The 13,245-nt window shown below is 44.5% G+C and overlaps 1 protein-coding gene across 4 annotated transcripts in view; it reads right to left on the reverse strand.

Moving 5' to 3' along the window:
- The window catches only part of PRKAG2 (protein kinase AMP-activated non-catalytic subunit gamma 2), a 1,779,639-nt gene that overhangs the window by 242,050 nt on the left and 1,524,344 nt on the right, over positions 1 to 13,245 (reverse strand). The window lies entirely within an intron of this gene.

Below are 13,245 nucleotides of genomic sequence, written 5' to 3' on the forward strand. Positions count from 1 at the left end.
ATAAACTTTGTTGGATGGTACGGAATGCCTGCTTCATGTCAATGTCTGCGCCAGCTTCTGGGTCATCCAAGACAGGTTCTTGTTCGGCAGACGTGGACTCTTTAGTTCTAAGGGCTTTGCGAAGTTCAAACTGTAACTTTGGTTGGAGTTTATCCGTTTAGCCCATGATGGCGATGAAGGTATGGCGCAGCAATATCTACCAGAGCGTGGTGCGGGACCAGAGCGAAGCACGTACAAAGGCCTAGCACTACCTGCGATTCAGGCACAATATGAATAGTGAGAATGATCACTTAGGCACTTGAACACTATCCTCTGGGATTTTGTACGAATGGTATCAGAGTTGGAGATAAGTGTGATCAGACTGTCCGCTGTTGCTAGCACTCCAGGCGCCTCGCACCCCGTTTAGGCTGGCTGGTTTATCTGATCACTGATGCTTATGTAGCTCTCCCACAATCATTCACTACTAGAATATGCCCTGAGCAATCCAGAATATAGAAGATTTCCTGCCTCAGCGCGCACACTTAGGGAGGCCTACTCACAGCTCGCATCATCTCTGCTCCGTTGCGTCAATAGGCCAAAGTAGCTTCCAGCTCAACAGTCCATGCCGTGATCAGCCTCACACTGGTTACTGCCCAGGATCTCGCCCTTTGCAGCCCTGCTCTGGTCGGTAGTGGGCTGCCTGTTAACGACAACACCTCACCTCCCCTCGGTAGTGCTTACTGCAGCTTCCTGTGCTTCGGTGGCAGTCCTCGGCCATGGTCCTCGCTCACTAGCTGCACTGTGCCAGTGCGGTCGCGGACTCCGCCAGTCTAGTGTGAGGGCTCTTGTGACGTCAGGCACATCGCCTCCGGCCTCCAAAGTTGTTCCACGCCACCCCGCTCCGGCAAGTAAAGACTCATCCGATGGGGCAGCCGCGAGCCCCCAACGCAGCCGGGGAACTTCCCTCACTCGGTCACCCATAATGTGTCACAGGCCGTAACACCGGAATGCCTGCAGTAAATCGATCAGTGCTCAGTTCCCTGGATAGCGCGACTCATCCGCCTCAATATTCGCCTACACAGAGACAGTTTGTGGAGGATTATTCAGAGGATAATATCAGATTTTGGTGACTATCGGGAGAGCTCTCCTAGAATCTTGACTCCAGGCAAGCTCTGCCCCCAACACTGTTGCCTTTTAACTTCATGCTCAGGTGATCTCAGTCTATGTCCCTGCTAGGATTGACTGCTATGCTATCCTTTACCTAGGTCTACCCAATCCATATCTGAACCAGCTCCAGAGAATAAAAAACGTGGCCTTTCAGGTACTTTGCAAGGGAAGAAAATAAAAGTTTTCCGAGGCAAAAAACACAGATTTTTAAAAATAATCATCTTATGCACACAGTCTTCTATGGGACAGAAAAGTCACTCCTCAACTTGCACTTCACTTACAACAACCCTACAAGAATCATGGTTTCAGATTCACTAGTCCTATCCTCTCTATACTGCGCATTAAACACTTCCAGATCTGGCTGCTATGTCTTGGCCATATTTGGCCTACAACTCTAGAACACCATTTTAATGCACATTAAAAGTATTTCATCATACTTTGCTTTACGATGGCCCATAAAAATCTACTTGCCCTGCGGATTCCATATGATTTTAACTTTATTCTCTGTTCTGGTACTAGCCATGTCTGTTCTTTTGACATATATTGGGCCTGTCCCTGATAAGCATTTGCGTAGGGGTCTAGGACTAAGTGAGGTCCTGCACCTGTCCCGATACCTTGAGGGATGCAGTAAGTGTGCCCTCATTATGGGCACAGGACTACTGTCCCAGCCCAAGGTATAACGCATAAAGTGGCAGCAGCAACATACCATGTTTTGAAGACATCAACAGTTTGAAAATACCTTTTTATCTGTGCGACTAGGAGTGACTCACTAGCTCCACCGTGTAAACTACCGTTGCTATGTGTATACCCAGAACCGTGAACTGGCATCCTGTATATTTAAAGCTTTGTGGCGCGTGTACCACACTTGTAGTAGTAGGCGGATTGTGATTAAGCTCAAGTAGTGATGCCAGTGGGATTCACTTTGGATTCCCCAACATATCATATGACAACATGTCCAACTTTATTGCCTGCATTCCTGTGGCTTGAGGGAGGAGATACAGACACTGAAGTGAGGTGAGGCGGGCCACCTTTAGAAATTCCATGAGGCCTCTCGCTAATTCCATGAGGCCTCTCGCTAATTCCATGAGGCCTCTTGCCAATTCCATGAGGCCTCTTGCCAATTCCATGAGGCCTCTTGCCAATTCCATGAGGCCTCTTGCCAATTCCATGAGGCCTCTTGCCAATTCCATGAGGCCTCTTGCCAATTCCATGAGGCCTCTTGCCAATTCCATGAGGCCTCTTGCCAATTCCATGAGGCCTCTTGCCAATTCCATGAGGCCTCTTGCCAATTCCATGAGGCCTCTTGCCAATTCCATGAGGCCTCTTGCCAATTCCATGAGGCCTCTTGCCAATTCCATGAGGCCTCTTGCCAATTCCATGAGGCCTCTTGCCAATTCCATGAGGCCTCTTGCCAATTCCATGAGGCCTCTTGCCTACAAGGGGATGTGATTATTCTTCATGAGCACTGCCATTTGATTGATGGCAGAGGTGAAGGGTGGGACTGCCGTTTTGCATTCTGCAATGAGGAAATATAGAAGCCAGGCCTGCTTTTTGTCTGTTCATGATTATTAATTTGGTTGGGCTGATGACAGTTGCAGAAACCTTAAACCACATTTTCCATCAGTTGTGGGTACTTCAGATTGGAGAAAGCTACACTGCTGCCTGCAATGAGAAGCATCACCCTACACAAAGCCTGAATCTAGAGCTCTACCTAAAGAAGACACATGAAAGAAAAAACACCCTAAACCGGTTCTAAGGTTGAGAGAGTGGCCTCCGTCTAGAAACTGTGTGCTAGAGTAGGACTCAAACTACCTGCCTTTGTTCAACTTAAATTCATGATTAGGAAAGGAACGCTCTACACAAAACTCAAATGAATGCTGTTCAACAAGGGCTGGTGTCTGTCTGAAAGCCAATCTCCTTGAGGTGAGAGACTTCACGTTTTGCTGAATTAGCTACCTGAGATGCCTAGAACTCTGCTGCTTGCCGAGAGAAGGAAGGAGTCTACCTGGAGGAATACAGACTGTCTAGGAGGAGAGAGGCCCAGCATGTTCCTGGGAAAGGAAGGACATTCATCGAGACCGCACTACCTGACAGTGAGCTGAAAGTGACCTGGCACTCCCTTCCTCTGCACCTCGTTATTCCTGGTTTTCTGTGACCCTACAGAATCTGCTTTCATCACACGGCCTGCTGTTCCTACTGCACTCTTTCCATGCATCTTTTTGAGGTTAGTCCCCATTTGGGAAGCACCTATTTTGTCATCCGTACCCGTTGGCGCCTCTCTGTGTCCAAAGTGGCCCGTTTGTTCTTGTCCAATTTTGAGACAATGTGGGGCCTACTTCCGAGATGTGGCCAACTGTCTCCAGATTAGTCATTCGTAGATTCTTACACGGTTGAGAGTAGCCACTACCTGGGGGCATCTATCTCTTGGTTAGTACCCTTTGGGGCTCTACCTGCATTTCACAGTGTAGCCTTTGTTAAGTTACAGTCAAGCGACCTCCTTTCCTGTAAGAAGCCGTTTTCCAACTATAACGCAATAGTTCACTCTGCAGCGGCAATCCATCTATTAACCCCTCCCATGCTCATGACGAGCTCAGCTCGTCATGAGCCACAGTGGCCGTGTGCTCATGACGAGCTGAGCTCGTCATAACGGGCTCAACGCTCGCACGCGGGGCTAATTCCCCCACTGTGCTGAACGTTCTACACAAACGGGTGTGGCCGTAACGAGCTCAGCTCTTGAGCATGAGCACACGCCACCGTGGCTCATGACGAGCAGAGCTCGTCATGAGCACCGGGGCGCCGTGCGTGCCCCACCCCCAGCACAGCGGAGGAATTAGCCCCGCAGGCAAGGGGTTAATAGTTTGTGAGTAATCTTTGACCTTTTAATAGGAATCACCATTCATACATGCCTACTTCCCTGATTTTGTCCCTCTTTCAGCAGATTTTTGAATTAGGGGTCCCGTTTGGCTTACTACTATGCGAGTGTTATGCCCTTTCAACTGAAACACAGTGGCTTGTTCTGCTATTTTTCTAGATAGTGTATCTCTATTCTCTTTTAAACTCCTTTGGGTCTTTTAATATATTTCCTGTTCTGATAATGACCTGCCCACTCAGCTAGGGTTAAACACCGTTGACCTGAATTTCATGTGCATTAGGGACTAATCAATTCAGAATTTCAACATTTTGTGTTAAATACTACCATTCTGGATGTCCAGCTTGTGTTTACTTTTAGTACAAATATTCTGTATTCATTCTTCTGTGAATGAACATATCAACGTTTCACATGCAAATCACCATCCTTAAGCAACGAACACTTTTAGAACATTTCACCTTGTGCTGTTGCTGCGATGCAACTATTAAATATGCATGCTTTATGACTAAGTGGACTGTGCAATATATTTCTTTGTAGAAACTCTGGTTTGATTAAATTCATAATTTGGTGGATACTATATACTTAAATGAAGTACCATACCTTTAATTTATTTTCAAACTTTTAACCTTTCTTACTATAGAAACATTGCCTGTCTCATATACTGGTTCCCTGTGTACACATAAAAGACGTGCACTTCCCACTTACACAGTGGAGCTGTCCAAAGCCATGCTATGTTGATGTGATCCAAGACTGCAGGTTGCAATAAGCAGCTCGTATGCCATTTAATTTCCCTAGATGATCCTAAAGCCAAATTACTTGTCATTCCCCAGAAACGTTGTCTCTTAACGCTCGCTGACATCTCAGAGAATCATGTTCAATAATGTGAACAATACTGGTGCGCTCACTCCAAAGGTTCTTGCCATGGACACATTACTTTAATTTTCAGACCCTCAAGGATATTGCGGGATAAACAAGGTAATTGGGTGCCACAATGGGTGAACTTTTACAGCACTATATTGAGATTTTATCAGCATTTTTGCAATACTTTATTTAAATACAGTTCTTTCGTTTTGCATAGTTCTGTATTTTAAGTTTAAAGTACAAGTACATGTAAATCACATTATATATACATACACACATATATATATATATATACATATATATATACACACATACACACACACACACACACACACACACACACACACACATACACATCAAATAGTAGTTTTCTCCACACATCCACTCCTGAGAAAATGAAGAATGCGGACCACAATGTTCAAGGCAGAGGTATATTTTATTTTTTAACCGGTCTGCTGCGACGCGTTTCGAGCACCTCCGTGCTCTTGCTTACACACACACATATATATATATATATATATATATATATACACACACACATATATATATATATATATATATATACACATATATACATATATATATATATATATATATATATATATATATATATATACGCAACATTCTATTCCCAATAACTTTGGCGCCGGTTGACGAGCCTTCGCGACCTTTTTAAAACTGTTGGCCAGCTCCGGTCCGCTCCTATCCTGAAAGTCTTGGGGTGATTCGTCAAGCGGGAGCCGAGAAAAAAGAGGGGTCCCAAAACGTGTTTTCCCCATGCAATTTCACATAGGAACCTTTAGTCGCTGCTACTGCCCGAACTGCTGAACAGAATTTTGAAAACCTGCTGTCTCTTTCAAAATTCAAACCAAATTGCTTTTCCACAAGGGAAGCTGCATCTTAGCAGCTCCCCATGTGGAAAAGCAAGGCCGGCTCCCTAAGGGACCGTGGGGGGATTGGGGACACCCTCACGGTCCCCAACGGAGAGGGCCAGCCCCGTGGGATGTGGTCCCCCTCCCCAAAATGTACAAATAAAAATAAAAAATAAAAAGCACAAAGGCCGGTCCCGGGGGATGGCCTAAGGAGGGGGGCAAGGCAGCCCTCCTTCAAAAAAACAAAACAAAAAAAACAATATGGCCATGCTCCAGGGTATGGGGTCCCCGGGGAAGATTTTGGCCTCGGGGGAGGGGCCACGCGGCCCCCACCCCAAAATTATTAAGAAAAAAAAATTGGGGGCAGGCCCTGGGGGATTGGGTCCCCAGGGCCAAGAATATTAGGGAAAGAAGGGGGGGCCACACAACCCTTCTTAAAAAAAATAAAATAAAAAGGACCTGCATCTCTCCGAAGGCCACGCCCCCTCCTTTAAGCACTCTGCAAATGCTCCCCCTGGCGCGTTTGGAGATGGGGAAAGAATTCCGCTTGAATACTGGGGGTCCCTGGGGGCCAACTAGTACACCAGGAACATCCAGTATGAGCCAGGGAGCTGCGTTGCAGAGAGATGTTCTGAGGCCACGCCCCTTTTTACACCTCTCTGCAACGCAGCTCTGTGGCGCTTACTGAGGGCCAACTAGCCCAACAGGTATCTCCAGTATGCGCCATGGAGCTAAGTTGCAGACAGGTGTTCAGAGGCCACGCCCCTTTTTGCACCTCTCTGGAATGCAGCTCTGTGGTGCTTACTGGAGGTACCTAGTGGGCTACTTTGACCCTAGGGACCCTTAGGATTCAAAGGAACTTAATCTCTCATCTCAGAACAGCCACAGGGTGAGTTTACAGAGTGGTGAAGGGAGGGGACGGGGCCTGATGTGACATTTGCAAACACGTCCTGTGGCTCGTTTTAAGTTGTGAACATAATTCCCCTTCAATCCTGAGGGACCTTGAGGGCCAACTAGCCCACCAGGTGCTTCCAGTAAGCGCCACTGCGCTGCGTTGCAGAGAGGTGGTGCAGGCCGTGCCCCTTTTTACTCCTCTCTGCAATGGTGCTTACTGGACGTACCTAGTGGGCTAATTTGCCCCTAGACACCCTCAGGATTCAAGGAGAGTTAATGGCCCAACTTCACGGGGCTTGTTTACACAGTGGGGAAAGGAGGGGCTGAGACCTGAGGTGACCTGTGCAAACACGCCGTACGGCGCGTTTTAAGTTGAGGAAATAATTCCCCTTCAGTCCTGAGGGCCCATGGGTTCCAACTAGTCCACCAGGTGCTTCCAGTAAGCGTCACTGGGCTACGTTGCAGAGAGGTGGTCCAGGCCATGCCAATTTTCTCTGCAACGCAGCTCTGTGGTGCCAACTAGAGATACCTGATTGGCTAGTTGCACACAAGGGACACTCAGGATTCAGGTGGACTTTATCCCCAAAATTAAAACGACCACAGGGCATGTTTGCACACGTCAGCTCAGCCACCCCCTCCCTTCACCAGTGTGCAAACGCGCCTTGTGGCACGTTTTAAGAGGTAGTTTTAATCCCCCTGCCCTATTATATACTAGGGGCTTACAGAGGAGGTTATGCTAATAACAGGGGGACCCCAATGCATAGTGTAGGTGTTTAACTGTTTTCTAAGTGTCTTTTAGCATAGCACTGGCTCTAGGACTGGTAAGTCAGAGTCAGTTACCACCAGTACCCATCTGAAAAAGTTGAGGGTACAGGATGATTTTGCACCAAAGCCTCTTTCTGCTCCTCTGTTTGTTCTTTCTGTATGTCTTCCTTCTTCCTGCACTTTTCTTCGTATTTGAGGACTTCTGTTGCTTCTTTCTGTGTGTTTTTCTTCTTTCTTCACAAGTCCTACCTCTGTAGTCATAGTTGGAAACTACCATTTAAAAAAGCTTTGGAATTCACTTAAAAAAACATAGGTTTCAGTTACGTTAAAGTTAGAAATTAGCATTTAAAAAACGTTAGAAATTCACAGAAAAAACATTAGGTGTCAGGGGTGTTCTAGTTAGCTGGACATTTCACTCGTACAATACCATTGAAATTCCACTGTTATAGTTAGTTCAGCTAACTATAATTTGCGTGTCCACAATGCACTGCTGATGACGTCACATATTACATCACTCATGACATGGTCCGTGAAATCACTGATGACATCACTGATGACATCTCAAATGACATCACTGATTACATCATCCTTGTGATAGAGTGGCAGACCTCTTCTCACCCTAATATAACCTTTGGTACACACATTCAAAAATAGAAACTAAAATTTTCAAAAAAAATGGACATACCAATACCAGTTACAACAACCTATTCAGTAATTCCAAGATAGACATACACATCCACTCATTCACCAACAGTCCTATATAGTCACTCATACATGTACTCATCATATGTAATCATACACCTATACATCCTGTAACACACAGCCACTCATTCACAGAGTTACTCATTCACAGTCACTCATGCTAATAAAGAATCAAACATCCATTTACTTGCATATACAGTTATACACCCACCACTACACTTACTTCTACAGAAACGTACACATACTTACTCTCTTAAACAATCACTTATAGAAACACATACTTATTTATACAGGAACTCTTCCAATCTCTCTCACATATACTCACTTTTATACATCAATACTCACATATACTGGTTTAAAACAAATGTAGGTACTCATAAAGACACTATTGAGACAGTCATTCATTCACTAACACACCCATAAACACACTCATCCACCCATACAGTCCTTCACACATGCTGTCTTAAACACATATAAACAGTGAGTTACTCATTCATGCATCTATGCACTAAGTAATACCCCCCACTGAACCATATAGACTCAGAAACTCCTCCTGATATTCAAAAAAACCAACTAATAACCCGTACAGACACTCATGTAGCTACTCACCAACCTATGCAGCCACTTATACACAAAGTGAGAGACTGATACAGATATTTACATATTTAAACATTACTCGTTAACCCATGTATTCACTAAGCTACACTTAATCAGTCAGTTATACAAACACTTTTACAAAAAAACATCCATATAGACACCTATTTACCCATTTATTCTTCCACCGACCTGGAGATGCACATATATAAAACATATTTAATTTTCAGAAAAACACACATTCACTGGATGATGCCATGAGTGATGCCATGAGTGATGCCATGAGTGATGCCATGAGTGATGCCATGAGTGATGCCATGAGTGATGTCATCAGCAGTGCATTGACGGCGCGCGAGTTATAGTTCGCTGAACTAACTATAACGGTGGAATTTCAATGGTTTTGTACGAGTGAAATGTCCAGCTAACTAGAACACCCCTGAAACCTATGGTTTTTTTTCTGTGAATTTCAAGTGAAAAGAGTGAACTTTCTAGATTTAGAGGTCTTCATAGAGAACAATAAAATTGAGACCAAATTAATGGAAAGAAAACTGCAGTTAAAACAATATTGCATGCTTCCAGCTTTCACCCGAAGCGCTTCATAGCTAGTATCCCCCTATGGTAAAACGCTAAGAGCCAAGTGTAATTGTAGCTTGAGCAGTGATGCTATTGCTTGTCAGAAGGAAATGCTCTGTAGGTTCAGCGAAAGAGGATATAACATGGGGTTGCTCAAACCAACACAGGCTGTAGGAAATAAAAAAGAAATTGACATAATTCTGTTTGCCAGGAGAGCTAAGAAACAGGGCAAAGGGATAGGTAGGTTGATAACACCCTACAGTAAACAAAACAAAGAACTAAGAGTATTGGTTAAAGAAAATACATTTTTTTTTTTAAAGAGTTCCCAGATTACATACTGCAGGACCTTCTCCATAAGGGACACCCTGGTGAAGAGCAGCCCTGAAGTATGTAAGCCCAGAAGTTGGCTGATCTCGAAGAAGGAATTTCATGAAGTGTAGGACATGAATTATAGGCATAACCATTACTGAATATCAAACACCTCTTCACGACACTCCCTGCATAATCACGGGAGCCTTTAAATGCAAGAGTGACTTTGTGGTATATGTACTAACACATAGCTAAAACCTAAGGTACACATGCACCACTGAGCTGCAGGTACACAAATGTTTTCTGCAGCACATGCATGTAATCACGAATGTAGACCAGCCATACCCAGTGGCAAGGCACTGTGCAGAATTTCATAAGGATAATGAGATATTTTGTGATTGATGCCATCCTCTGAGTTGAAGGGATGGGGGGGGGGTCATTTAAAGGCATTAAGGCAGCTCGAGACTAGCTATATTCTTAATCCTGATTCCAAGTCTCATAATGGACTTAATGCCGAAGAGGAGCTGTACAGCTACTTGTGATATGTGAAAGAATGAATTGGTTTCCATACAATGGTAGGTCCTGAATCACCTAAATCATGAAAGTGTGTTGTCATTATTTGAGGTTGGGTGGTTCTCCAGTGGCAATGTGTAAGTGAAATGTGACCGTAACCTTTTAAGTTGAATCACATTTTAAAAAAACATTTGGAAAGGTTGCTTCTTTGAGTTAAGCCTGTATGAATATATGACATAAGTGAGCAAGGAAACTAAAAGTAATTAAGTATAGCCTTGGATTGATATACTGCCATAGTACCAAATTATGGGGTCAAAATTAATTTGCCCACTTGGGCTTAATTGTGAAGCAAATCCATTCAGCAGTTTTAGAGTTATTAAAGGAAAAAGAAATATAGATATCTAGGGATACGAATCCTCTGTGGATCAGACAGATCTCTTGGTGAGATCTGATTAGCTACCAACAGTTCAACCAGGAGGTGTTGGCAGCCATCTTTGGACTTAAGATTGAGCAAGAGTCCCAAGACCCCCCCACAAAAAACAACAAAAGGGGGTGGGTAGGAGTACCATGAACCCCTAGGCCTGGTGGTGGGATCCCACAGGGACCCCACCAGGAGCCAAAATCTACTACAAAAACGTTAAAAAATAAATAAAAAAAAACATGGCGGTCTTTAACGCTTCTTTTTCCTAAAGTCCCGGGGTGGGCCAAGTCCCGCAGGAGGGGTAAATAGTTACATATTCAGGAGGGTCACACACGCAGCCCCTGTCCCCAGGACGTTTTGCTACTGGGAGCAAACTTTTGATCCGTTTCCCTGCCCACACTGAAGCAGGAAGGGAAACAGACCCAAAGGTTGCTCCCACCCAAAGGGAACCTTATTAAGAGCTTCTCCCTGAGGACAGGAGCAATGACAGCTCCAGCTGTATGTGAAGAGCCAGCTGGGGCCATGGGGGCCCTGGGGCTTCCCCGCGGCCCCCAAACATGAGTATGGTGGATGCCCTTGGTGTGGACTCACCTTTACCAGATTAGGGTCTCGGGGGAGGGAGTCCCCAGGGCTGCAATTGGCCAGGGGAAGGGTGAAGACACGTGCCTGGATACCCTTGTAAATGACACCAGGTTGCATGTGGGGTGATTGGCTACAGGGCTTGGCCTGCAGTTAAACCCCTGTTGTGAAAGGCCAAAAGCTGTGCGCGTGGGTCTTGCATTTAAGTATGGGAATTAAATATTACTTTACGTTAACCCCTTCCATGCTGATGACGGAATCGCTCCGTCATCAGCTACAGTTGAGCTGTGCTGATGACGGAGCGGTTCCGTCATGGCCCGGCCGCCGCGGCGCTGATTTCGCGCCTGCGCGGGCGTTCTAAAGAGCGTGGCGGGTCATGACGGAACCGCTCCGTCACCAGCACAGCTCAACTGTAGCTGGTGACGGAGCGGTTCTGTCACCAGCATGCGGCGGCCGCGCGGCCGCCCCGCCCCTTTAGCGCTGCGGCGGAATAGCCGCCGCAGCGAAGGGGTTAAAAAAATATTCTAGAAATTCACTGAAAAAAACAAAGGTTAAAGTAACATTATAGTTAGATGAATTTGTCAGTGCAACATTAATGTTTTGAACTAAAAAAAATAAAACACAGAAATTCACCAGTTATAGTTAGTAAAGGTAACTAGAGCTTGCCCTCAGCCATACAATGCTTATGACCTTACATAGGACATCACTCATGGCATGTTCTGTTACATCATTTATGACATTACTGAAGACATCATCCAAGCTTATTTTGTACACATTGCTCTTTAAACGAGTATATCATTAGAGCTATGAAAGTAAGTGCAAAAAAGTTCAGAATAATATGACACATCTTTACTGATATACACACAACCCAATAGGAAAACCAAGCTCATGTTATTTGTAACATTGACCCTATACCATACACTTAATGGGTAGCTGAGTTAATGTGGACCACGAACCACAAATTAAAGGGTAACCTATGCTGTAAATGGTGTTCAATTTGCATACAACTGTTCAGGGAAAACCAAGTTCCTCAAGATACTCAAGCCCTGTTACATAACTAATGCCCTACTATGCACATTCTTCACTTGTATCAAACCACTGACAGGCACTGAACCTACACTGGGAAATTAAGTGGTTATGAGTAGAAAAGGGGGGACTGTTAAAGTCTTTACTCTATGGAGAGAGTTTACTGTGTACCACACTGTTTGCAGACAGCGCAACTCTCATGAGAAATACACCACAGAGTATTAAAAAGTATCAACTAAGCACAGTGTATTGTCTATGAATTTTTTTTGTGGTGAAAGCTTTGCAGATCGACCATCTTCTGAAGCAAAAACAAGAACATGTACATAAATTAGCAGCTAATAACTCTAGGGTTGCTTACAATACTTAGTATGTAGTAAGTAGAATCTTTCCCTGCTGCACACTTTTTCTGCAGCACCAAAAACCTTGTGTGGAACATGCGGTCACCTGCAGTCAGAATTACCATTCAATACAAAGATTTATAATGTGTTCAATACCTCTAGACACCTATGGTGCACAAGAAGCAAATGTTTTGAAAACAATTACACCCATTAGCTGGACACAGACTTACCAAATTTAGGGAGAAAAGTAATATGATAGTTACCCACCACTATGTAAACTATAAAACAAACACACTTATATTATTGATTACATCACTGATGACGTCATCCAGTAATTTGTGATGTCATAAATGATGTCCTAGAACATGCGAGTGATGTCATATGTGAGCACATAAGCAGTGCATGGTTGGAGTGCAAGTTATACTTATCTCTGCTAACTCGTGAATTTCTGTGGGTTGTTTTAGTTTCAAGAAATTAATGTTGTCTTTGTCAAATTCACCTAACTATAACGTTACTTTAATCTTGGTTTGTTTAGGGAATATAAATATAGACATATAGCTAGCTCTCACTCCCAATGACTGCAGTAGGGAGGAGGAGTGGGGGAAACGTTGCCTCTCTGCTGCTATCTGTCAGGCTCTGAGGTGGTGATTTATCCCGTCCAGGGGCAGGAAGCCAGCTACAATGATAAAACAAACCTGTTTTATCGCGGCAGATGAGTGTAAAATAGCGGGTATGACATGGTGAGAAACCAGCACAGGCACCTGAACCAATAAAGTTTCCTGG

The sequence above is a fragment of the Lissotriton vulgaris genome, chromosome 10 (assembly GCF_964263255.1).
Source record: "Lissotriton vulgaris chromosome 10, aLisVul1.2, whole genome shotgun sequence".
NCBI classification, from domain to species: domain Eukaryota; kingdom Metazoa; phylum Chordata; class Amphibia; order Caudata; family Salamandridae; genus Lissotriton; species Lissotriton vulgaris.